Here is a 27,751-nt window from a genome sequence, read left to right on the forward strand (position 1 = left end):
TAGAAGCGTGTGTTCTTTATGTTGGGTATTTAATCTCTCAGATACGACTGAACAACAAAAACAACAAACAAATAATGTTTCATAGTATTATTCTAGTTCTTGTGATTGTTGAAAGTTTAAAAATATTTTAAAAATTTTAAAAATTGAATTAATTTTCAAAAATTATCATGAATTTATTTTTTCTTTTTTTTTCTCCCTACCTCCAAGAAAAAAGAAAAAAACAAAACCCATATAAAAATAAATTGCTAGTGTTGAGCTAAACAAATCCTCATATTGACTATGTAAATATATATATTTATTTATATGTCTCATTCTTAATAGTTCTATCAGTGGGTGGAAAAGATTCTTAATCATCAGTCTTCTGAAATAATGGTTCATTATTGACTTTATCAGAGTTCTTAAGTATTTAAAATTGTGGGAGGGAGAGGTTTGTTTTTGTTTTTGATTTCCATCTCTTGTTCTGATAATCAGGGCATTTTAGATTTGATAAATATTCATCCATTTTATTTGTCAGTTTTATTGGCATATAGATGGGCAAATTAGTTTCTAATGATAACCTTTATTTTTTTCATTTATTACTAATTGTCCTTTTTCATTTTTGATGCTGATAATTTGTTTTTCTTTTCTTTCTTTTCTTTCTGTCTCTTGCTTGCTTGCTTGTTTGCTTTGTTATTTTCTAGCTTTCTCGCTCTCTTTCTTTCATTTTTAACAAATGTTATCTTATTTGACCCTTTCTATAATCCTGGAAGATAGGTACTATTATTATCCCCATTTAACAGTTGAGGATACTGAGACAAAAAAAAAAAAAGGGTTAAGTGATTTGCCCAGAATCACACAGATAATAAACGTCTAAGGCCAGTAGGTAAATTAAATTCGTAGCATTCCCTTAATTTACTAGTTTAATAGTCCAGACAAAGAAGAAAATGAAGTTAATCTGGTACGGAGATGACACTTGACTGTTACTATCACTTCCCTTCCTAGAGAGTCAACAACCATCTCTATTTAACAATCTTTTATTTTCGTAGGAATCTAAATGAAGTTTCCTGGCTTCTAGTTTTTAAATTCTGTCCTCTAGTTTGGTACTTGTTTATCTTCATGCTATATAATGCTGTCTCTTGGTTTTTGATAGAGACTAATTACATTAATAAGGAAATGGTTATATTTTGTCAAAAGCATTTTCTAAATCTATTTACATAATCACATGATTTTTGATTGCTTTGCTAAGCAATATGATCTGTTATATTTATTGTTTTCCTAATAGTGAATCAACCTTACATTTCTGGTGTAGTTTTTCTCTGGTCATAGTATATAATCTTTTTGACATGTGCTGTAGCTTCTTGATCGATATTTAATTAACAACTGCATCAAATTCATTAGGAATATTGGTCTACATACAGTTTTCTTTATCTGATTTGTATATCAAGGCTTTATTTACAGCAAAGAGAACATTTGATAGAATTCCTTCTCTTCCTATTTTTGCAAACAGTTTATGTAATATAGAAATTAATTTTTCTTTGAATATTTCATAGAATTTATATGTAAATCCATCTGGTCCTGGTTTTTATTTTCCCCTTAGGGAATTCATTTATAGTTTAGTTTTTTTTTTTTTTTTCTGTGATTGGGATATTTAAATTTATTTATCTGTGATTGGGATATTTAAATGTTGTGTTCTGCTAATCTGGGTAGTTTATATTTTTGTATATATTTATTTTTTTTTACATCATCAGTTTTTTTGAATTATGATTGGACAAAATATTTTTCTACTAATTTCCTTTATTTTTTTCTTCATCTTTTGATTTCTTTTTTCTTTTTTTTTTGATACTGATAATATGGTTTTCCCACTCCCTCCCTGCCCAATGACTAGCTAGTTTATTTTATTGTTTTCTTTGCCCCAAACCAGCTTCTAGTTTTATTTGTTAATTCAATGGGAGTTTTTTGTTTCAATTTTGTTAACTTCTTTGATTTTAAGAATCTCTATGTGGATTCTTTTCTCAATTAAATTTATTATTATTATTATTATTATTATTCTATGCCCAATTTATTGATTTGTTCTTTCCCTTTTTTATTGAAGTGTTCAGGGATATTCATTTTCCTTTCAAGAATGCTTTGGTTGCATCCTAATGCAATCTAATGTTATGTTGTTATATTTTCTTAAATTTTAAATGAAGTTTAAATTTTTATTAGATTTATTAATTCTTTAGGATTATTATCTCTAATTAATTTTAATCCATTTCTCACAGGTTCTTTATTCTGTATAATTTTTGTTGTATTGTGGTCCATTGAAGAAATTTGTTTTTCTTTATTTGTAGGTTTTCATGTCCTAGTACATGATCACATTTTGTAAAAGTGCCAATACCTATACTCCTTATTTTCATTTAATAGTCACCAAAATATTTATTTTTTCTAAAAGTCTATTCAGGTTTTGAACTTTTTTCTTTATCTTTTAGTTTGCCTAGGTCTAAAAAAATACATTACAGTGTTCCATTCTAAAAGTCTTATTGTATATTTTTCCTATATTTAATCAACTTTTCCTTGAAGCATTTGGGTGCTATGTCATTTGATATTTATATATAAACTGATATGAATTTATTGTTTAAGCTGTCTTTGAGCATAATGTATTCTTCCTTTTCATCTCTTTTAATCAAGACTATTTTTATTATTTCCCTGTTAGAGATCACAATTACTATCTTTGATTTTTTTCAATTCACCTGAAGCCTCTTATTCTGTGTGAGGTTTTTTTGTTTGTTTGAAATGTTTCTTAAAATAATACATTTTTGAATTCTGATTTCCATTATATTCTGCCTCTCTCCTTCGTTTTATAAATAAATTTGTCTCATTTACATGAATAGTTATGATCGTAGTTTATTTCCCTTTGAATTTCTTTTTATACATTTCCTTCTCTTTGGCCCCTACCTGTTCTTTATAAAGAAGATGTTGAGAGAGAAGTCTGCCCAACACTACTGATCTATATTTCACGTATAACTCATGCCTCAAATTCATTTGGTTGGGATTCTCTTCATTAGTAGAGATTGATTACTCAATGATCCATGTTTGCCTGAAGGAAAAAATTGGTGGGTGCTTGGGAAAGAGAGTAATAAGCTTTCTGGTTCCTAGCTTTCAGAAAGAAAACCTATGATTCTAGACTTTCTTCGAGTCCCTAAGGGGAGAGAAAAATCCTGAGAAAAAGCCCATATGTAAAGGAGCCTGGCAACTCCTTCTTCCAGCTTATTAGAAACTATGAGAATTTTTCCTTTGGTCATCTCTCCTTGACTGGTTTTCAGGGGCATTTGTATATGATATGAGCTATTATATGTTTTCTGTATTTTTTTTACATTTCTCCATCTTTTTTTTTTTTGTCTCGTTTCTTGTTTCATGCAATTATTGATCTTGATCCATTCTGATTTTCAAGGATTCAGTTACTTGAATGAGATGTACATTTTCTCCATTAAGCTATTTATTCTCTTTCTTTTAGATCTCTCATTTCCTTTATAATTCTTTCCACTAAAGTTACCATTTTATTTAGTCATTTTAAAACTCTTTATTTGTTCTAAGAATATAATAGAGATTATGGCAAATCTACAGTTGTCCTTTAGGTTTTGCTTATACAAATAATGTGGCATTATCTGGGGCTTACATTGGAGGACTATGTTCTTCCACAATCTCAGCGGCCACATACCATTATACTGACTGGGACAATCTGATCCAGGGAAGTCTCTAAGGGTTGCCATCCAGGCCCAAGCTACTTAAGCTTCTGAACCCCGGTCTATGATCTGAGGAATGGTTGAAAGTTCCAGCATTCTTGGCTAGGCCCCGCTCTAAATTCCTGTCTCTGGCCTGGTTTCACAGTTTCAGCCTCTCATGTTTCCCTGGCTTACTCCTGGTATATGCTGAGGGGCTTCCATGGCCTCTTCTCAAAATGAGTTCTTCTGGCTGGGCCAACAATAGGGTGAACAAGATGCTCACAGGTTTCTGGCAATCTCTTTACATGGACCTGGGCTGGAAAAATACATTTACTATAGTTTCTTTTTAGATTTCTTCTTTATTGTTTCTCTGTCCAGTTCTCCTTTTAAAACGTGCCTTGTTGGGGTAGTTGTGGGAAAGCTGAGCTGCTTCGTTTGCATTCACTTTGCCACAATTAAGAGAACTAATCGATGACTACTTGTCTGGGATTGCTGAAGAGATTCCTCACCTGGGGAGTGTTCGAAACTTCACATGCAGCACCAACGTTGTTATAGATCTAATTGGCCAGCATCCACTTCCATTCCTGCCCTTAGTTCATAAAGTCACTATTCTTCATGACAATCTTTCAGTATTGAGGAAGGAACCACAAAGATATCTATGCAATAGTTCAGAGACAGTTCCTGTGGAGGGAAAGTATAGATTAAAAAGTTAAACACAAAGCCAGAGGAAATATAATTTACCTCTCTGACTTCATAAACATAATTTAAATAGCAAAAGATTTATAAAGAGATCAAATTAACTTTACAAAGAGCTCATTCTCACAATCACAGAATGCCAGAGCTCTAAGGGACTTCAGAAGTTACCTAGTCGAGGCCATCCATGAACAAGAATCCAACCTACCATATAACTGACTTGTCTTTGACCAGTTCTTGCTGAAGTCCTTTATTGAAGGAACCTATTACTTTCTGAGTCAGTTCCTTTCACTTGTGAATAGCTCTAATTGTTGTTCTGCTTTCCTTTACACTGAATCAAAATCTGCCTCTCTTTACCCATTATTTCCATTTCTACCCTTTGGGGCCAAGCAGAACAATAACGACAACCATAAATAACATTTATATAGCATTTGCTATGTTCCAGGCATTGTGTTATTAAGGAATAGGCATTTCCAGCTGTGTACCAAAAGGTACTTGAATTGCAAGAAGAATATCCTGTAGTTAAAAATATTTTTAGGTATAGAAAATATACTAACCCCCTCTCCCCCCAATTTTGAGTAAAATAAAAATACTCATTCAGTTCTAAAAAAAGTAATTACTTCTACTAAAAAAAAAAAACAACAACCACTTTCTAGCAAGGTTAACAGTCTTGCTTTTCCATGAAAGGGTCAATAATAATCTGGATGTTTACTGTCCAAGGACCAGCCTAGCTAAATAGAGATACTCACCAGCAGTTTGGCTCTAGGGTAATCGCTCTTCCATATGACAGCTGCACATGACACATTTACTAGCTCAGATTGAAAAGGGATCTGAACAAAAAAGACAGAACCAGAGATAGGAAACCGACGATGAATACAAAAGTATTTCCAGGAAGACTCCAAAGCCAAGACCAAGTTAAAACTGACAATGAATACTAAAAACAACAAGGAATTTTTTAAAAAGTAATTTTCAAGGATATTAGAACAAAAAAGGAAAAAGACAGGAGAACTTGGGGAATAACTAGGATAGTCATAATGAACACAAAGATGGAAGGCTAAAGTAGTCAACTCTTTTTTAAAACCAAGGAAAATAAATGGTTGGCACAATGTGAAGGTTATAACAAAAATAATGAAATTACACTTAAGATAAATAAAATTACATCCAAGAAATGTCATATCCAAGACAATATACCTATTAGATATAAGCTATGGATAGAAGAGATTATACCTTAGATATTAAATCTTAAGATAAATAAAGTTAAATTCAGTTACCAAGTCCTAGATGAATTCTATCCCAGAACAATGAAAAAATCATTATTGCTCAACTATTTTTGATACTTAAGGATTTTTGCTGAATGGAAGAGTTGCTGCTGGGCTGACATCAAGATTTTCAAAAAGGAGAAGTCTTCGTCTATTGATTAGTCTTGAAATTTATGGTAAAATTGGATTATTTTTAAAATGGTTCAAAAGTACTTTTATGAGTACTAAAACCCCACATAGGCTCATTGAGAATGTCGCATCAAACAAGCCTATATGAGTGAATTCCAAACAGATTAATGAATGGAATGAGGCAGAGATTGATTAATCTCTAAACCTCCCTCGGTGAAGGTTTCTCTAGTAGATTGCCATGTAGCATTTCCAGTCCACCATTTTTATCAGAGGGGAAGATAAAGATATCATGCTTATTATATTAATGTATGACATGAAACTTGAAGGAATAATTGTGGTGTGCATAAAAGATGTCAATCTAGAAAAATTGACAAAAATCTGATATGGTGAGTAAGAGAAATGATTATTAATAACTAATTAGGGAGATCCAAGGCTTTTCCCTTTTATATTTCCTCATTCAAAACCCAGTCCTTCTAAAGGATATTATTGTTAGATGAGATTACCCAAATCTGCTGGATACATGTTTTTCATGCCGCCCAACTAGATACCTTACAAAGATAATCTAATGTAAATGAAAGAAAAGGAAAGGAAAAAAAAGAAGGGGGGAAAAAAACAATCTAAGTGAATTCCAGTCCCTTGAGTTCTACTCAGATAAGATTGAGTGGATCCCTTTTGTCTAGATTGCTCCTAGTTTGCTGGGGGGGGGGGGAGGAAATGGAGGAGAGGGGTATTCTGGGTGTAGAGATTGTCTTTTTGGCCAAGAGTGACACAAAGTCATGTTTTCAGCTTCTCCTTATTATATAAGTCCATCTCATTATAATATTCATTCTCTTATTAATTGTTAATTAGCGTTGATTTCTACCTGTAGGATATATTTGCCCTTCCAAGGATATACAAGTGTGATTCATCTTTCGTCCTCTATAGTGTCACTGACCTCTTATTAATTATTTACTAGCCATAATTAATAAAATAATTGTTAATTAACCAGAAATCATGTTGAACTTTTCATTCATCACATGAGGTTTAGAAAAGATAAATATGAAATCCTACATTTGGGTCAAAATAGTGAATTTCCCAAATACTGGATAGAGGAGACTTGGATAAATAATTCATGGAGGAAAAAAAAAAGACCAGGAGTGTTTTATTACAAGCTCAATATTATCAAATAATGTAACAGTGGTATCCTAAAAAATTACTACATTAATAGGATTTCAGTGACTAAAACAAAAGAATAATTCCATTCTGTCTTGGTTAATATATATGTAGAATGTTCAGTTCTAAATTTACATTTAAGACATTAACAAAGTAGACTGGCAGAGGATAGTGAGCTGAGATTTTAAAATTTAAAGTTCTTTTAATCACCCCAACTGACTAATCCATGAGTATTTATTTAGCACCTATATGTTCCAGACACTGTGCTAAGCACTTGACATGCTAATACAAAAGTGAAATTATTCCTACTTGCAAAGAATTTATGTTTGATTCTCACACTTCCTATAAAAGCAAAGTCCCTTCTTTTTGATACTAACATTCTACTGGTGTAGTTCTATGGCAGTAAGCCATGGAATACCAATTAGAAATACATATCACCCAGAGGGTAATTGAAAAGTAAAAAATGAATGTGCATGAAATGTTACATAATCAATGTGGAACCCTAAATATCAAGAGTAGGAGACATCATACTGATAGGAAGAAGAGATGGTCACATGGCAAAGGTCAGGGATGATATGATCAATGTATAGCAGTGATAATCAAGCTAAGAAGGCTTGAGTGTATTAGGAGCTTTCCCTTTTCTCCTTGGGAGAATATGAAAAAGAATGACACAGTATGACCAGACATAAATGGATGAACATTTCTATTGTTGGAGGGAACTTCAAAATTGATGGGATCTCATTTATTAAACACCTACCTTATGCCAGACACTTTGGCAAGCAATGGTGAGGCAAAGAAGGAAATTAATCCTTGCCTTATAGTAAGAGGGATGATTAAATAATGTATAAGCTTATGAAAAATAAAAACAAACATATAGTAGCCTAACAGTAGGAATTTAATATATGCTTATTAAATGAAATTGTAATCTGATAAACACATGAACAATTACTGTGGGATTCTGGAAGCAGCTAAGGGATACACCAAATTCTGGTGCTGCCCTTAAAGTCAGGAAGACCTGAGTTCAAATATGGCTTCAAATACTTGTTAGCTGTATGACCCTAGGCAAGCCACTCAACTTTGATCTATCTCAGGGTCCTCAGTTGTAAAATGGGGATAATAATAGTACCTGCTTCCCAGGATTGTTGTAAGACTCAAACAAGACAGTCTATAAAGTACTTGGCACAGTGCCTGGCTTAGAGTAGGTACTTAATAAATGCCTGTTCCATTCTGTTCCATGCAGTCAGGATAATGTTGCCTGTCACTGGAACTTCAAAGCAACAGGATCCAGTGGAAAGAGTGCTGCATACAACATGGCAGATGGCAAGATGCCCACGATGGAGAGGCCGTGCTGTCGTGGCTGGCTAGATGAAATGAGACATATTCTGCCGTGCTAGAGCCTGCTGGATATAGGGGACTGAGAGGAAGACCGACTTACTACCCCTTATTCCAGGAAGCTATTGAGTGAGTCTCAAGTCTTTGTGGATCGCCTTTCTCAGGGTAGGAATAGGGTAAAGTCTTTAGAAGACACCAGAAGGGCAGAATAAATGAGCATTTTTGTTGGAGGAGGGAATTTCTGATCTGAAGTTGCCAACATCACTGAAATAACGACTCCTATTATTTAAAAAAAAAGATGAGAACCAAATAAGAAACATGGATGATGAATATATCAATGTAACTTCAGGATTTCTAGGTTTTACCCTCTATTGCACTGTTGTAGGAGACATTTGCCCCTCCCCAGCTGACTTTGTTTTTTTTTTTCCCATAATTATAACTTTTTATTGCTGTATTGCCGGGTAATTTTTTACAATATTATCTCTTGCACTCACTTCTGTTCCATGTTCCGACTTTTCCCCTCCCTCCCTCCACCCCCTCCCCCAGATGGCAAGCAGTCCTATACATGTTCAATATGGCACAGTGTATCCTAGATACAATATATATGTGCAGAACTGAGCAGTTCACTTGTTGCACAGTAAGAATTGGATTCAGAAGGTAAAAATAACCCGGGAAGAAAAACAAAAATGCAAACAGTACATTCATGTCCCAGTGTTCTTTCTTTGGGTGTAGCTGCTTCTGTCCATCATTGATCAATTGAAACTGAGTTAGATCTTTGTTGAAGAAATCCACTTCCATCAGATTACATTCTCATACAGTACCAGCTAACTTTCTTCTATGCTTTGTTGCCTTCAATTATGGTATGGCTTCTTGTGTTTGATATTTTTAAAAATTTCAGTAGTATTTTATTTTCCAAATACATGTAAAGATGGTTTTCAACATTCATTTTTTTAAGATTCTGTTTTCCAAATTTTTCTTTCTCTTCTGTACCTCTTCAAGACAGCAAGCAATCTGATATAGGTTAAACATTTGCTTAAATTTTTTATTAAAGTTTTTTATGTACAAAACATACGCATGGGTAATTTTTCAACACTGACTCTTACAAAACCTTGTGTTCTAAATTTTTCCCTCCTTACCCCCACCATTACCCCTAGATGGCAGGTAATCCAATATATGTTAAATATGTTAAAATATATGTTAAATCTAATGTATGTATACATATTTATAAAATTATCTAGCTACACAAGAAAAATAGGATCAAGAATGAGAAATGAAAATGAGAAAGAAACAAAATGCAAACAAACACCAATAGAAAGAGTGAAAATGCTATGTTGTAATCCACACTCAGTTCCCATAGTCCTCTCTCTGGGTGTAGATGGCTCTTCATCACAAAATTATTGGAATTGGCCTGAATTATCTCACTGTTGAGAAGAGCCATGTGCATCAGAATTGATTATTGTATAATCTTGTTGTTTCCATGTATAATAATCTCTTGCTTCGGCTCATTTCACTGAGCATCAGTTCATGTAAGTCTCTCCAGGCCTTTCTGAAATTATCCTGCTGGTCATTTCTTACAGAACAATAATATTTCTGATTTCTAGACTATCTTCCTGGAAACTTCAGATAGAGAATTTTTCTTTGGATAAGGTCAGACCCTCCTTTTTGGTTTTAGCTGACATCTCATCTCACTCCTAACAAAATGTTCATATTTTGTATGTGTTTTATACTATGTGTTTTATACTATATACTATACTATACTATATACTATACTATACTATACTATACTATATACTATACTATACTTATACTATACTATACTATATACTATATACTATATGTGTTTATACTGTATGTGTTTTCTACTATATCCTAACATGTAGAACTTCAATTTTTGCTTGCTGTTTTTCTTTTTTGAATAGGGGAGTTTATTTCATATTCACCACTTGTGATGCTCTTTTGTGTAACTGGTTCTTAGTGGGAAGGGAGCAAGTCAGTAAAAGTAAGTTGAACCTACTCTCCTCCTTAAGAGTATTCAGGAAAATGGCCTTCATTCTGAAACTCCAAATCATGTTCCTGGACCAGAGATATTTTAAGGAGGACAAAAAGATATAGATTTAACTCAATATCCTTCTTGGAGATAAGTGAGGGAAGGGAAAACAACCAGTCACAGCCCCACTCTTGCTCCCCTCAAAACAGAAATCACAGTCTTATTTTGGAAATGGGTGAGTCAGATTCCAGAGATCTATATTGCCTGCAACCCACTTCTTTGCATTTGAGCAACCCACACAGATATATCTCTCTTATACCACAAAAGCACATTTATGAAAACAAAATTCACAAAAAATCTCTTATACCATAAACACAAGACAAAAGCAAAATATTTATTTCTATATCCTAATCTCCTGAGAAAGACAGTGAGTGCATTTTCTGTGTTTATTTTTTTTTTAACATCTCACATACTAAATTTCAAGAAATCTAGCCAGAATAAAACCTCAACTGCCTCAAAACAACACCTCGTGAAAAACGTAAAATAGCTCCAGGCCCAAAGGAGCAAAAGCCAGACTATAACAGACAAGAACCAGTCTCTCAAGATTAGGCTCTTGGGAGAAGTTGGGTGATGGAATTAATAGAGCAATTAGGAGCAGGAAGCAAGAACCAAGTCCCTTATAAGTCTGGGAGTTGAAGAAAAAAACAAACAGGTTTGTTTTTAAGCAAGGACATAACCATATGTCCACATTTCTTTTTGGCTGCCCTCATTTTGAAGATGTCAAAACAGGAGAAAAGGATGCCAGGGAAAATTCACAGATTTTTTTGAAATGTGATGAGCCTAGAAGGTTAATTTCAAAAAAAAAAAATAATAATAATAGTCCATCTGTTTGGCATTTGGGGTTTTATTAATCTATCAGGGCAGAGGAATAAGGTCTGGTAACCTATACTATCACAATCTTACCAGACCTGGAGTTATTAAATTCATGTCACTGTACTATCTCCTTCATACAACTTTTCAGATCACTGTCATTCTCAGAAATGCCTTTACTTGAAACCTGACCAAATTATAGATTTTTTTTTTCTCTCTTCTCTGCCCAAAGCAATATTTTTACCTCTTACACAGCAGAGTTTATCATTATTTATTCATTTATATCAACTGATCTTTCCTTTTTTAAATATTAGGGAAGAAATACTGAATGTTCATATTTAGGGAAGGAAAGAATTTTGTTCAATTCAGTTCAACTCAACAAACAAGTATCATCTATTACCTACTGCAGCAGTGTGCTAGACCCTGGGGAATCTGGAATGTAAGATGATACCTACCCTCAAATTCTGAGCCCGAAGTTTATTTTAGTATTTTCTAAGTTTTTTGATTGGTAGAAGAGGAATTTTTCCTATGCAACTGTTATGGATGCCTGGACCAGATTAGGTAATAAATAACCTTTCTAAGGGATCATGCTTGGAGTGGCTACTTAGCAAGTCAGGGGTGGGAAAGAGTAGAGTGGGGAAATATTGAAAAGGATCAGATGGTTGTATTAGAAACAAATCTATAATTGGTTATTGAGGGAAATGGTGAGATGTGATCTATTATCCTTTTCTCTAATTGGCTGATCATAAACCCATTATGGTTAAGCCCCAGCACCCTTGGATTGGGATGCTAGTTATATGTAGACTATAATGTAAATTGTGATGGGCTGAAGGAAAATTTCAGAAAATGAGTTCTAGAAAAATAGTACCTCACTTTCATTTGGGGCACAGAAGGATAAAAGAGGCCAGAAAGTTTTGTGGAGTACTAGTACCTGAGCTATGCTTTGAATAAAGAGAAAAGTTGACATTCATTGGGTACAGAGAGGAATAGCATTGTAGTGATCTGGCAACTTCATGGAACCAGGAGACAGACAGTAGGATGAGATTAGGGGACACTTAGTTCAGTCTGACTGGGGGAGGGGACAAGGCATAATATATGAGAAGAAATCATGTGAAACAAGGAAGTCTGTGGGGCAGTAGAAATCAATCAGTCAACAAGCATTTATTAAACATCTATTAAGTGCTCTTAATTAAGTTGCACTGTTGCTAGGCACTGGAGGTAAAACAAAAACAGTCCTTGTTCTCAGGGAGTTTACATGAACTTGGAGGCAGATGTCCTGGGTTAGAATTTGAATCTGATTAAATACTAGCTTTCCAACTTGGGAAGAATTATTTCACCTATGTGAGCCTCCTTCTTCTGAGCTGTAAAAATGAGGGGGTTGGGTTAACTAATCTCTAGGGTCTTTTGCAGTTTTAAATCTTTGATTCTAAAGCTGGAAAGGTCAGGTGGAGCCCAAATGTCTTAGGCTGGTGAAGCAGGACAACTTGACAGATGTTCCTGCTATAAGAAACCACTCTATTTCTTAAGACAATATTTTACTGCCCCTTAGAAATTATGGCCTGCCTTAAAACTCCTGAGTGCAGCTACATTTTTTTTAAAAATTCTTTTCTTAAAGAAAAATGAATCCCCTAGTTAAGGGATACTTTATCTCATCCAAAAGTGTTAGCTAGCTAAGTAAGACTTATCTCTTTTTCTGAGGGGCAGAAGATTTGGGCTCTTTTAAATCAGAAGTGAAATATATACAGTTTAGAGCCCCATAACCTCAGAAAAGCAGCTCTGAGCTCACATAGCCAGAGTTCAATCTTGGAGGCTTCTCCATAAATGAGAACCATATATGGCTCATGTTTGCCCCCATCCAGACGCCTCTCTCAGAGCATGTTCATCATAGTTCACCCTTAAGGGTATTCAATTTATTTCCTACAAGCAATCAAGACTACAAAGGCATTTGTGCTCAAAGCAAATTTATTATAAGGCCCTGTTAAAAACAGAAATGAACTCATATCTAAGTACAGTTATTAAGGGAATAAGTATTGCCCACTTTCCAATTAATACTGTTTTCTTCACCTCTCCCCAGAGGTTTAGTCTCAGTCCCCCTCAAGTAGGGGGGCATTTTAGTAACCTACCTGTGTTGTTACTGATAGTCCCAAGGCCAGTGGAGTGCCAGATGTCTTCTTCCTTCTCCCCAGGGTGTGCTGTAACCTTGCTTGGGCAGCCACTACTTTTATCTTGATTTAGGTTACTGCCATCCCTGCCACCGTCATATTTGTGTTTGGTACTGCAGCTCCTGGCTTGCCCGAGGCATCTGTGCTGCTCACCAGCAGCTGCTAAGGCTGCCACCTGTTCCACTCCCACCTGCTCACTTTCCTAATTGCAGTAATCACCTGGAAGCTATCCTGTCTACCTCACAGTGTTGATCCCAGCAGTCCCTGTTCACTTCTCTTTTGTGCCTTTGGCTCAGGCACAAGGTGTTATGGGAGAGCAAGTCCTTCCCTATTCCCTCACAGGTCCTTCTTCTGATTCTTTCCTCTTGCAAATATGGAGAAGCTACCTCTGCTCACTATTGCCAATTAAATTCTGAGGTTCTTTCATACCAGCAGACTACAGTCTGGAGAGATGAGAGCTCATTAGGGAAACTGTCTTGTTTGCCTTTCTTGGAGTCTCTTCAAAGCTGAGCAGGAAGCTGCCCAGTGCCGGGAAAGATGTCTCTAGAGAGACAGGAGTTATAAAAACAAAAGATAGGATGAAAAACATTTTTGGCCCCCTTCTCCCATTGGAGATTAAGATTTAAACTTTGGTTCTGTTACTTAATATTTGAGTGACCTTTAGCCAAATCTTTTATTCATTCATTCATTAGTTTTAGAAGGAAATTTATTTGGTCATTTGGTAGAGGAGGAAAGCCAGAAGAATAGTCAAGTCTTCGACTTACCGTTTTCTTATCTGTTATATAAAGCAGATTATCCACAGTTATCCTGTTCTCTGTCTTGCCACTAGACTCAGATGACCCTGGAGGGGAAGGTGAGACTAATTTTGCACAGTTCTAACTCACTTAAATCCAATTCATTTGCAAGTCAAGATAACCATTTTTTATTATATAAGCTTTTTATTTTCAAAACACATGCACAATTTTCAACATCCAACCTTGCAAAACCTTGTGTTCTAAATTTCTTTTTCCCTCCCTTTCCCCACCTCCTCTCTTAAATGGCAAGTAAACCAATATATGTTAAACATATGCACTTCTTCTATACATATTTCCACAAATGTCATGCTGCCCAAGAAAAATCGGATCAAAAAGGAAAAAAATGAGAAAGAAAACAAAATGCAAGCAAACAATAACAAAAAGTGAAAACGCTATGTTATGATCTACACTCAGTTCTCACAATCCTCTCTTTGGGTATAGATGGCTCTCTTCATCACAAGATTATTGGAACTGATCTTAATCATCTCATTGTTGAAGAGAGCCATGCCCATCAGAGTTGATCATCATAGACTCTTGTTGCCATGTACAATGCTCTCCTAGTTCTGCTCATTTCACTTAGCATCAGTTCATGTAGGCCAATCCAAGCCTCTCTGAAATCTTCCTGCTGATTGTTTCTTACAGAACAATAATATTCTATAACGTTCACAGACCATAACTTAGTCAGCCATTCTCCAACTGATGGACATTCACTCAGTTTGCAATTTCTTGCCACTACAAAAAGGGCTGCCACAAACATTTCTACACATGTGGGTCCCTTTCCCTCCTTTATGATTTCTTTGAGATACAAGCCCAATAGGAACACTACTGGCTCAAAGGGTATGCTTAGTTTGATAGTCCTTTGGGCATAGTTACAAATGGCTCTCCAGAATGGTTTAATCAGTTTACTATTCCACCAACACTGTATCAGTGTTCAATTTTCCACATCCCCTCCAATTTTCATCATTATCTTTTCCTGTCATCTTAGCCCATCTGAGAGGTGTGTAGTGGTATCTGAGTTGTCTTAATTTGCATTTCTCTGATCAATAATGACTTGGAACATCTTTTTATATGACTAAAAATAGTTTCAATTTCTTCATCTGAAAATTGTCTGTTCATATCCTTTGACCATTTATCAGTTTGGAGAATTACTTGAATTCTTATAAATTTGAGTCAATTCTCTATATATTTTGGAAATGAGGCCTTTATCAGAACCTTCGACTGTAAAAATGTTTTCCCAATTTATTGCTTCCCTTCTAATCTTGTCTGTATTGATTTTGTTTGTACAAAACCTTTTTAACTTAATATAATCAAAATTATTCATTTGGTATTCCTTTTTTTTTTTTTTTTTTTTTTTAATTTAATAGCCTTTAATTTACAGGATATATACATGGGTAACTTTACAGCATTAACAATTGCCAAACCTCTTGTTCCAATTTCACCTCTTACCCCCCCACCCCCTCCCCTAGATGGCAGGATGACCAGTAGATGTTAAATATATTAAAATATAAATTAGATACACAATAAGTATACATGACCAAAACGTTATTTTGCTGTACAAAAAGAATCAGACTCTGAAATATTGTACAATTAGCTTGTGAAGGAAATCAAAAATGCAGGTGTGCATAAATATAGGGATTGGGAATTCAATGTAATGGTTTTTAGTCATCTCCCAGAGTTCTTTTTCTGGGTATAGCTAGTTCAGTTCATTACTGCTCCATTAGAAATGATTTGGTTGATCTCGTTGCTGAGGATGGCCAGGTCCATCAGAACTGGTCATCATATAGTATTGTTGTTGAAGTATATAATGATCTCCTGGTCCTGCTCATTTCACTCAGCATCAGTTCGTGTAAGTCTCTCCAGGCCTTTCTGAAATCATCCTGTTGGTCATTTCTTACAGAACAGTAATATTCCATAATTTTCATATACCACAATTTATTCAGCCATTCTCCAACTGATGGACATCCATTCAGTTTCCAGTTTCTAGCCACTACAAAAAGGGCTGCCACAAACATTCGTGCACATACAGGTCCCTTTCCCTTCTTTATAATCTCTTTGGGATATAATCCCAGTAGTAACACTGCTGGATCAAAGGGTATGCACAGTTTGATAACTTTTTGAGCATAGTTCCAAACTACTCTCCAAAATGGTTGGATTCGTTCACAACTCCACCAACAATGCATCAATGTCCCAGTTTTCCCGCATCCCCTCCAACAATCATCATTATTTTTTCCTGTCATCTTAGCCAATCTGACAGGTGTGTAGTGGTATCTTAGAGTTGTCTTAATTTGCATTTCTCTGATTAATAATGACTTGGAGCATCTTTTCATATGACTAGAAATAGTTTCAATTTCTTCATCTGAGAATTGTCTGTTCATATCCTTTGACCATTTTTCAATTGGAGAATGGCTTGATTTTTTATAAATTAGAGTTAATTCTCTATATATTTTGGAAATGAGGCCTTTATCAGAACCTTTGACTGTAAAAATATTTTCCCAGTTTATTGCTTCCCTTCTAATCTTGTCTGCATTAGTTTTGTTTGTACAAAAACTTTTCAGTTTGGTATAATCGAAATTTTCTATTTTGTGATCAGTAATGATCTCTAGTTCTGCTTTGGTCATAAAGACCTTCCCCTTCCACAGGTCTGAGAGGTAAACTATCCTATGTTCCTCTAATTTATTAATAATTTCATTCTTTATGCCTAGGTCATGAACCCATTTTGACCTTATCTTGGTGTACGGCGTTAAGTATGGATCAATGCCTAGTTTCTGCCATATTAGTTTCCAATTTTCCCAGCAATTTTTATCAAACAGTAAGTTCTTATCCCAAAAGCTGGGATCTTTGGGTTTGTCAAAGACTAGGTTGCTATATTTGTTGACTGTTTTATCCCTTGAACCTAATCTATTCCACTGATCAACTAATCTATTCCTTAGCCAATACCAAATAGTTTTGGTAACTGCTGCTCTATAGTATAGTTTTAGATCTGGTACAGCTAAGCCACCATCATTTGATTTTTTTTTTATTAATTCCCTTGAAATTCTTGACCTTTTGTTTTTCCATATGAACTTTGTTGTTATTTTTTCTAGGTTCATTTGGTATTCCATAGTATATTCCAGTTCTTCTTTGGCCACAAATTCCTTCTTTTCCCACAGATCAGAAAGGCAGACTATCCTTTGTTCTTCTAATTTGTTTATAATATCACTCTTTCTGTCTAAATCATGAACCCATTTTGGCCTTATTTTGGTATAGGGTGTTAGGTGTGGGTAAGTGCCTAGTTTTTGCCATACTAATTTCCAATTTCCCCAGCAATTTTTGTCAGATAGTGAGTTCTTATCCCAGAAGCTGGGGTCTTTAGGTTTATTAAATACTAGATTACTATAGTCTTTGACTATTGTGTCTTGTAAACCAAACCTATTCCACTGATCAAATACTTTATTTTTTAACCAGTACCAAATGGTTTAAGTCAAGATATCCTGATATCATTGGTCCTCTTCGAGAATAAAGGACAAACAACAATTCTCCTAGAGCCTCCACTTTATGTAGGGGTCCAGATTGGTCAAACTGCATTCTTCTTCCAGATGTGCTTCTGATATTCTGGTCACCAATACCACCTCCCTGTATTGGATACTTCTACCCTCTCCACCTATACCTTCCAGCTCTTTTGTATGTTGTCTTCTCCCTTTAGATTGTAAGCTTCTCAAGGGCAAGGGATTTTCTTTCTATTTGTATTTGTATTCCCAACCTACTGGCAAGGATGACACTGGGATCCTTGCTTTTCCTTACATAAGACACTCCGTATTCCAACTTAGGGCATCCTCACTGGCTGTTTTCCATGTCTGGAGTTCTCTCCCTCCTGGTCTTTACTAGCTTCTCTGGCAGCCTTCAGGTCTTGGCTAACATTCCACCTTCTTCGGGAAGCCCTTTCTCATCTTCCTTAATCTTGGCACCTTCTCTTTGACGCTATCTCTATTGTACTATCAGAAATAATAAGCAGGATGCTTTCCGAAAAACCTGGGAAGACTCACTTGAACTAATGTAAAGTGAAATTAGCAGAATTAAGAAACTATTATTGACAGTAACAGCAATGTTGTCTAATGATCATCTGTGAATGATAGCTATTTTCAGCAATACAATGATCCAAGATAATTTTGAAGGATTTATGATAAAAAAAACAAAAAACAACAACAAAAAAAAACCCCATCCATCTCAAAAAAAAAAAAAAAAAAAAAAGGACTGATGGACTCTGAGTACAGATTGAAGCATACTTCTTTTTTATTTTACTTTATTATTCTTGGTTTTGGTTTTTGGTCTGCATTTTCTTTTGTAATTTAGCTAATATGGAAATGCTTTTCATGACTTCACATTTAAAATCAATATCAAACTGCTGCCTTCTCAAGGAAGAAGGAGGGAATAGAGGGAAGGAGAGAAGATGGAAATCAAGATATTTTTTAAGAAACATATGTTAAAAATCTTTATTTACATGTAACAGAAAAAATAAAGTTAAAATTAAATGCAAAAAAAAAAAATCTGGTCATGTGTAATTGTAACCAAATCACAACTTTTTTCTGGGATTCAATTTTTTTTTTATCTTTTTTACTTCATAAAGTAACTTGATTCCTTCAAAACCCAGATGTCATTTCCTATACTAGATCATTGCATCTTCCTTCTTTTGTTAGCATTCCCTCTCTCTTGAAGTTATTCAGTGATATTTTGCATGTTTGCATTTAATTACTTGTGAACAATGTATATCCACCACTTCCTTGTTGCTCTTCCTGCTTCACCTAATAATGCAAATTCCTTGAGAGCAGGGAAGGACTCCTTTTTAATTTTTTTGTATGTTAGGTGTTTACCTAGTGAAGTGTCTGGTTCTTGATACCTAAAAAGGTTTATTGAATTGAATACGTGATATATACTGAAAAACAACACTCCATAAATGATACAAATCACAGGCCTTGATTTATTATTTTGTTGATTATATAGACTTAAGTGATGGAAAAAATGTTAATAATGCAAATTAAACTTTAAAGTGTGTTGTGGATAGTTTTTCCTTCTCTCTCTCTCCCATTCAGTGTGGGAGTTTTAATTGTGTCTAACTCTTCCTGACCCTATTTGGATTTTCTTGGCAAAGATACTGGAGTGGTTTGCCATTTCTTTCCTTGGCTCATTTTATAGATGAGAAAACTGAGGCAAACAGTTAAGTGACTTTCCCAAAATCACACATCTAGTAAGTGTCTAAGGATAGATTTGGACATAGGTCCTCTTAATTCCAGGTTCTGCATGATATCCACTATACCACCAAACTGTCTTTCCCAACTCAGAGCTGGTTGTTAAACATTACACAACACTCTTAGGACCATCCCAGTGAACTTTGGAGAGTGTGCCCTTCCAGCCAAAGGGTGAAGATTTTTTTCATCCAAAGAAACTCAAACTAGGTATTAAATCGCAGACATGAGTGGATGGAAGGTGTGCCCACACTGACAAAATTATCGATCCCTCTGGATACCTTATATATGACAGAATGCCAGATTTCTAGATTTTCTTTTTGTTGAGGAAGCCCACCTTCAATGGCAGCTTCCACTTTTCACAAAGGAGATTTCATGCTTTTCTTTTAATACACCTTACTGAACAGGTGTACTACTAAACCAAATAAAGTGATTCAAACCATAGTGACTACCTATGTCATTCTAACCAAGTCACAACTTTTTTGGGCCTTTTTTTTTTCAAACTTAAAATGGACTTAATCAGACAGGTCAAAAACACTGCTGTCAGTGCCTATGTGACATACGGCAGTTTTGAGTGCAGTCCAATCCATATTAAATGCTGCTATTGAGAAATGCTTAACAAAATAAAGAAAATATAATAGAACATAGATAATGTTAATATATGGTTTTCCAATTAATGTGCAGCTAGAAGGGATCCTTATATGTGGGTTAAAACTTTCACCACCTGTCATCCCCTTTTCTATTTGCTTTTGACCATACTGGACAGGATACTTTCCATTTTTAACATTCTATGATTCTAAACTACCAATTCCCAATCCCTCTATTTATGTCCACCTGCGTTTTTTAGTCCTTTCACAGGTTTGCCTTGTTTTCACAGGACTATTTCAAAGTCCAATTCTTTTTGCACAGCAAAATAACTGTTTGGGCATGTATACTTATATTGTATAACATATTTAACATGTATTGGTTAACCTGCCATCTGGAGGGGAGGGGAAGGAGGGCAAAAATTGGAACAAAAGGTTTGATAATTGTCAATGCTGTAAAATTACCCATGCATATAACTTGTAAATAAAAAGCTATTAAAAAAAAAAGAAATCTGAGTCATATTAGTAAAAACACAACAGTAATCCAAAATAATTCCAATAGATTTTGGATGGAAAATGTCATCTGTATCCCAGAGAAAGAACTATGAAGACTGAATGTAGATGAAAGCATATTATTTTCACCTTATTGTTTTGTTTTTTCTTTCTTGTGGTTTTCCCCTTTTGTTCTGTTATTCTTTTCTTTCTCAACATGATTCATATGGAAATATGTTAAAAATGATTGTATATGTATAACCTATATCAGTTTGCTTGCTATGTAGAGGAGGGAGGATGTAGAGGATCACAGTCAGTAGGGAAATTCTGGGTGAGGTATAAGACTCTTCATCCCAGAGGGAACCTACTGACAATGTCTGGTTCGGCTCCCCATCTCCCCTAAGGACTCTTGGCCTTCCTGAGAAGTCAGGGGGCAGTGACAGCCTGTGTTCTGATTGAAGCAGAGTGATACCAGGTGGCAAACTATGTACAACAGCAAGTTGTTTATGTGGTCCCACTTGGGTGGTATATACTTAGCACAGGCCCAGTGTTGCTTTGGTTATGTAAGGGTATGAAGGTGTATAAGGACAAGAGAATTTGGAATAAACAGACTCCATATTTTAACCATCCTTGGGAGTCCTGCCTCATCACTTCTCTACTAAGACAGTATGGTTTAACCACCCCAGCATGGGGGCTCTAGAAAGCAGGACACAACAGGAGGAAGTAAGGCAAAAAAAATTTTGGAATTCAAAATTTTACAAAAATGAATGTTGAAAGTCATCTTTAAGTGTAATTGGAAATATATAATATATATAAACATATATATTACAATAAAATTAAAAAATAAAAAACAAAAATTAATTAAAATCAATGGCTACTTGGGGGAGGTTTAAAGTATTTTGAAATAAACTGGCCAAAGCAAAACAAAACAAAACAAAACAAACAAAAAAAAAATCAAGTACAATTGGCCACTCACAGGTCTGATCTGTACTATTAGTACCAGTGTTGAGTCATTCCTTTTTAGACAACCTGGTGACTGTCTACTTATAGGGTCTTAACACAGTGAAAATATATGATTAACTTTAGCCCTACTATAATACTCCTGAATTTTAGATTCATCAGCCTCCCCCTCTCCAGGAGCAGAGATTACAGGCTGGGACCAACATATCTGGCCATTCTTTTTTGGGTAACAAATGATCCAATTTGAAAACCTTTTTTTTTTTTTTTTTTTTTTGCTTTAAGACATCATAGATTAGTCCTCATGTAAATCATTAATCTTAATCTCTTGTTACTTGTCCTTCATTCTCAAAGAGAACCAAAGACATCACAAGTGACGTCTTGAATTGTGCATGAGTTTAACAAAATTGCAACCTCATTCCTTCTCCCAGGGTCATGGAGGTCCAGGACAAAAGTCAGATGGTATCTAAGTGCTCACCTTCTGAAAAGGGCCTGGCAAGCCCTTTCACCAGAGGTGCTAAGAGGCACAGGTCCTCCTTGAACACTTCACCCCCCCCCCCCAATAATTTCTATTGAGCTTGAATGAAACATGGCATAGGCTTATTTGTCTTATTTGAGGAGTTTCTACAGAGGTGTTAAAAAACAAAGGTTTTTATCAACAGGTATTAAATTAAATTGTTGGGTTGAGAGTGCCCAATGTGCCCTCAATGATCCAAAGACAAATTAACTTTGGAATTCAGTGCCACAAGGCACTTATTCAGTAGAACAGCTCAAAGAAAGACATTCAGCATTTACAACCATAAATGATAAAAAAACCCAAAAAAACAAATCCAGTTTCTTGCTGGAGGATACGACCTTGTCACCAGTCAGATTCAGGAGGAAATCTCAACCCCACCCTAGCAGAAACAATTTTACAAGTGGCCAGATACATCTTTCTCTTCTATTGAATTATTGAGCAAAAATTGCCACTGTAGGATGAATGTCAGTAGAGATAAATTGATATTTTCTTTTGTTTAGCTGTTCCCTTTCCCCCACAATTTTGTCCTATTTATTAATGCTGAACACTTCCTCTGTGTTTTTTATCTAATATTTCACATGTCTAATGAACAAGATATAGATTTTTAAATTCTGATTTTTTAAAAATAAGTGTGAACAATCTAAATGGTTAAGGTCAAAACCATACCTAACATTTTTGAACATCTCCAATCAGTGCCTTCCTTTCTTCTCACTCTCATCCTATTTCTTTGCCATCTGGCTTCCAAATTCATCTTTTAACCAAAACTACTTTCTCCAAAGTTAGCAACGATCTCTTCATTGTCAAATTTAATTGTCTTCTTTCAATGACTCTCTTCCATCCTTTGGCACTGTGGATCAGCCTCTTCTTAGTATTCTCTTCAGCATTTTTATTACACTGTTCTTTCCTGGTTTTTCTACCTGACTGACTACTCTGTCTATCTTGCTGGTTCTTCAACCAGATAATTGTGAAGAGGGCCATCTCTAGTCATCCAGATCTATATCTTGCCAATGGACCCAGATGGCCCTGGAGGACAACGTGAGGTAGGTGACTCTCTCTTACTTAAATTCAGCTCACTTGCATGTCATGGCATCACCTCCCTGATGTCATGATTCTCTTCAAGAATGAAGGACAATCAAGTAATTGTGGATTTCCTGCAAGGTTATGTCCTCGTCTCTCATCTCTTCATCTCCTATACCATTTTGCTTGGAGATCTCTTCAACTTCCAGGGATTCAATGAATATATCTATTCTCACATCTTACCTCCTCTCTATTCTCACATCTTACCTAGGTAGAGACCTACCTTCCTCTGAACCTTTCCTCTCACATTTCTAACTGCCTATTGTGCATCTCAAATTGTTTTATAGACATCTTATAGACTTAAGATTTTCTTTATAGGTTTTATTCATGTAAAACAAATTTTATATTACAAACATTTACAGATTATCCCCACTTTATGAGTGGTATCTTGTAACAAAATAAAACAATTAAATAAAGCAATAGTGAACTCAGCTGAAAATCTCTGCAACATTCCATATCTATATCACTTCCTTCTATTTTTTCTTTATTTATTTTAAACTAAAATACAAAATAGGAAAAGAAAAAATTGCCATGTGCACAGCAGAACATAAGATAGGATTCAAGATATAAAGCAATACATTTCCATTTCAAGAAAGCCTATATAATAAATACAACACATTGTGTTCAGAGCTGTACATTCTTCCTTGCTTTCTTGTTCTCTGCTGTGCGCTTTTAACTATCTTTTTTTCCCCTTCTTCCCTTCTTCCTCTCAAGAAATCTACAAGTACATCCATATACACATGTGTATATATATATATATATATATATATTCATACATATATACACATATAAATACATAGATATATATAATCACACAATACATGCTCATACATTCATATGCATCTAAATGAAATCATCCTGTGCTTGTCTCCTATTTCTCTGAAGATGATAACACCTTTCATAAGTCCAAGTGTTTCTGTATTTTTCTAATTCTATCGACCCATCATTTCCTATCAGCTTAAACACCATCTCCTACAAGAGTTTTCCCACAGCAATTCCACAGCAATATTCCGATTTTTTGCTGTTTAGTTTTTTAAATAGTCTAAAACAATATTGATTAATATGGCCGATATATAGTATACTTCACTCCCCTCTATTAAAAAATTGTTTAAGTTAACAGAAATCTATTTTCTTTCCTTCCTATCTCCTACTTCATTGACAAGGAAAAGAAAGCAAATTACTTGAACCAATATACAAATGAAACAAATTCCTTCAAAGACAGTATGCCAAATATATGTGCATGTGCATGTATGTGGTGTGTCCATATATATGTCTAATTCTACATTTTAAATGTTATTTCTTTGTCAGGAGGTGGATATCATGTCTCATCATTCCTCTGAAATTATATTTCTTAATACTTCTTATAGCTTTCAAAAATTATTATTTGCGTTGTTTCTATATAAGTTGGTCTGGTTCTGCTCATTTCATTCTTCACTATATAAAAACTCTTCAATTTTGTTTATTTTTATTACGTTGATGGCATAGGATAAATTGTTCTTCTGACTTTACTTTCTTTACTCTACATTGATTTGTGTCTCTTTGAACTAAACCTATTTCTTCATTTCTTATACTACAATAGAACTCTATCATATTCATGTGCCACAACTCATGCAGTAATTCTTAAATTGATGGACATTTCTTTAATTTTCAGCTTTTTGACACTACAAAAGAGAGCTGTTAATTTTTGGGGGGATAGTCTTTTTCTTTGATTACTCTTGGGTATAAAATTAAGGGTCTTTGTTAGGAAGATTTGGGGTAAGGTCTAGTTTTTCTAGAGCTAGGAAGGTAGCTACCATCTCTGACAGTTTTACAGGTACCCCGGGGTAGTGAGAAACCTGAGAAAAAGAGAGAAGGAATCAAGAAAAAACTCTTGTAAGAGATGGTGTTTAAGCTGACAGAAGCTAGAGATTTATTAAGTACCTATTATGTGCCAGACACCTTGATATATGCTGGGAATACAACAAGTACAAGTTTTTAAAAAAGAGATAGTCCACGTCCTCAAGGATCTTACAATCTAATGAGAAAAGTCAAAACACAAAAAGGAAGCTGAAAATGAAGGGGAAGGGAAGAGATAAGGCACTGGAAGTTTCTAATGAGAGGATATGATCAAAGAAACTCAAAAGCAGAGTAACTGGTGAAAAATGGGGAGAAGATTGTGTTGAGCTCCTTCGTTTGATGCCCTATAGCTCCTGATCTTGTCTTGTTGCAGTTGCCAGCTGGCTGGTCTCTCTGCCTTAAATCTCTTCCCATTCTAAGTCCTTCTCTACTCAGTTGCCAAATTGATCTTTCCTACCAAGTATGTCACACGCATAACCCTATTCAGTCAACTCCATTACCTTTAGGATTAAATATAAAATCCTGTTTTTAAAAATGCTTCATAACCTGGCCTCTTCCTAACTTTCCACTCTCCTTTCACCTTTCCCCAGTCTCTAATATATTCTGCTACCCTATGATACTGCCTTCCTTGCTGTTAATAGTATAAGACATTCTATTTCTCAGCTTTAGGCATTTTCACTGACTGTCCTCCATGAAATTTTCTCCATTTTCCCCTCCACTTTCCGGCTTCCCTCACTTCCTTCAAGTCTCTACTAACATCCCACTTCCTTTTTACAAGACACTTTCCCCAATCTTCCTTAATCTTAGTGCTATTCTCCTGAGATTCTCTCCAATTTATCCTTTCTGTATCTGATTTGAAAATTGTTGTTTGCATGTCATCATCCTTCACTAGAATATGAGCTCTTTGAGAACCCAGATAGTTCTTTATTTTTCTTTATATTTCTAGAACTTAGCACAGTGATGGCATACTTTTAGGAGCTTAATAATTGCTTATTGACTTCACTTAAACACTACAAGTTAAAAGGTCTTGGAATGCTCTGAGCCATACAGAGTAATAGAGATCTTGAGCAAATGGTAGAGTAGAGAGAACACTAGCTCTGTGTTCAAATCCTATCTCTGAACTGAAAATTGTTTTATTCTTTGTATTTGTAACCACGGCACATCATAGACACTTAATAAATGCTTATTAATTACAAAAAATGGGTAAGTCACTGAAACTTTTCAGACTTCTGAGGGTATTGGAATAGATGGACTTCTAAAATCATTTCTATGTCTGCAATCCTGTAAATTCAGTGTTCTTATCTCTTAATCCCCCTCACCCCAGCCTAACTTGTCACTAGTGATCTCTTCTTTTCAGACCTGTTGGAAAACCATTTCTACTCTTCATCAACACTGCATCAGTTGCAAATGGAATGACTAACAGACAGAATGCAGACAGCTGAGCTGCCAAAAAGTGACTTACCAATGTTAGCTACTTTAACAATAGTTTAAAATAAATATAAAATAATAGGAACAGTAATTTGTCTCTTTCTTTAGTCTTTCATGGGCACATTAATATGGATGTGGCAAGCAAGTTCCAAGTCTTGAATTGTGCTCATTAAGTCACAGCTGGCTGGGAATACTTGTCAATCTGATTCTTTGATTTCCCTGAGCCTGTTTTATAATAAAATTAAAATATGCTTCTCCTCTTCTCCATAAGAAGAGCTTCTTTGCACTCCAGGGAGGAGGTACTATGCTCTGATGATGCTATTTTCTAGAAAGAAATGCATGTCTAATTTCTGTAATTAAAACATTTAATTTGGTGATTACCCCACAGGAAAAAAAAAATTCCTTGAATTAACCCTAGTTGAGAGGGTTCCATCCAGCTGTTTTAGCGTGGGTTTTCTCCCTTTCTTCCCCTTCCCTTCAGCTCAAATGGTTTCCATTGAGGACTTTAGTCCACCTGCTATGTGATGTCACCTGCTGGTCATCTGCCACCATTTCTTTAAATGGGTATGATACTACTAGATAAATGATTTAGTAAGACTCCATTTTCTTAACTGAAATTCAGGTCTTTATTTCAGGAAGTTAAATTTTCATTTTAAAACAGAATGTAAAATACAAGGAAAAAATGCTAATAAAGAGGGATACTGGGAAGGGAGGAGATAACACCCTAAAATAGGCTGAATTTTCTTATTTTAATCACATTTTGGTTAGAATTTATAGTGACAGACAGCTCTAGCAGCATTTGTAATGGTAGGATCCTGAAGCCCAAGTGACTGATGACCCTGGATCTTTGATTGGATGCAGATGAGCTCATTCTCTACCCAGGGAAATTCACCTGGGCATTCCCCTCGTTAAGTTGGGAAATAACAAACCCCAAAAACGATGGGTAATTATACTCTCCAAGAAGCAACTAATTAATTCCCCCTCCCCCTACAGCTCATCTCAGTCTCCACATCCCTAAGTGACAAAGGAAGTTGCCTAGACAGCTGCCATCCCCAGAGCGGAGGGCATAGGAGTGCTGAAGTAGATGGAGATATTGAGCGCGTCCCCGTTGCTGATCATTAGCCCTGCAGGCTTCCTTGGCCCGGGTTCTGATTTAAATGGATTGCGGGAGAGTCTCAGGCTCCCAGGCAGGGTGCCTGCCACAACTGCTCAGCTCACTGGATGGTTTGGTTCTGAATTAAAACTGCTATAAAGTTGAGCTAAGGGAAAGAATTAAAAAAACAAAACAAAACAACAACAACGAAAAAAACTATACCAGAAGGCAGGGGAAGTCTGTGAGTAATCTCAATGCCTGTGGAGAATAACAGAAGCCATAATAAGGGACAGTCAACCAGTACGGAGGAGAAAGGGATATATGCCCTTTTGAGAAAGATTGCATGATTTCCGTCTGTCTTCTTCCCATAGTAAACACAATAAATCTATAGAATGAATGGCAGATGAGCCAGCTTTCATCCAGGATGGGAGTTTTCTGAAAAAAAAGAAAAAAAAAGGGGGTGGGGTGGGGATGGAGAGGGACGGCATTT

General features: G+C 35.3%; 1 long non-coding RNA gene across 1 annotated transcript; it reads right to left on the bottom strand.

The window, feature by feature from the left end:
* Positions 1 to 4,179: 4,179 nt before the first annotated feature.
* LOC116421358 lies at positions 4,180 to 13,593 on the bottom strand. Its single transcript, XR_004231691.1, has 3 exons — positions 13,226 to 13,593; positions 5,123 to 5,203; positions 4,180 to 4,361 (listed from the first exon to the last, which is right to left on the bottom strand). It is a non-coding gene; the product is annotated as an uncharacterized LOC116421358 (long non-coding RNA).
* Between the last annotated feature and the right edge of the window lie 14,158 nt (positions 13,594 to 27,751).

Source organism: Sarcophilus harrisii, chromosome 1 (genome assembly GCF_902635505.1).
Source record: "Sarcophilus harrisii chromosome 1, mSarHar1.11, whole genome shotgun sequence".
Lineage (NCBI taxonomy): Eukaryota > Metazoa > Chordata > Mammalia > Dasyuromorphia > Dasyuridae > Sarcophilus > Sarcophilus harrisii.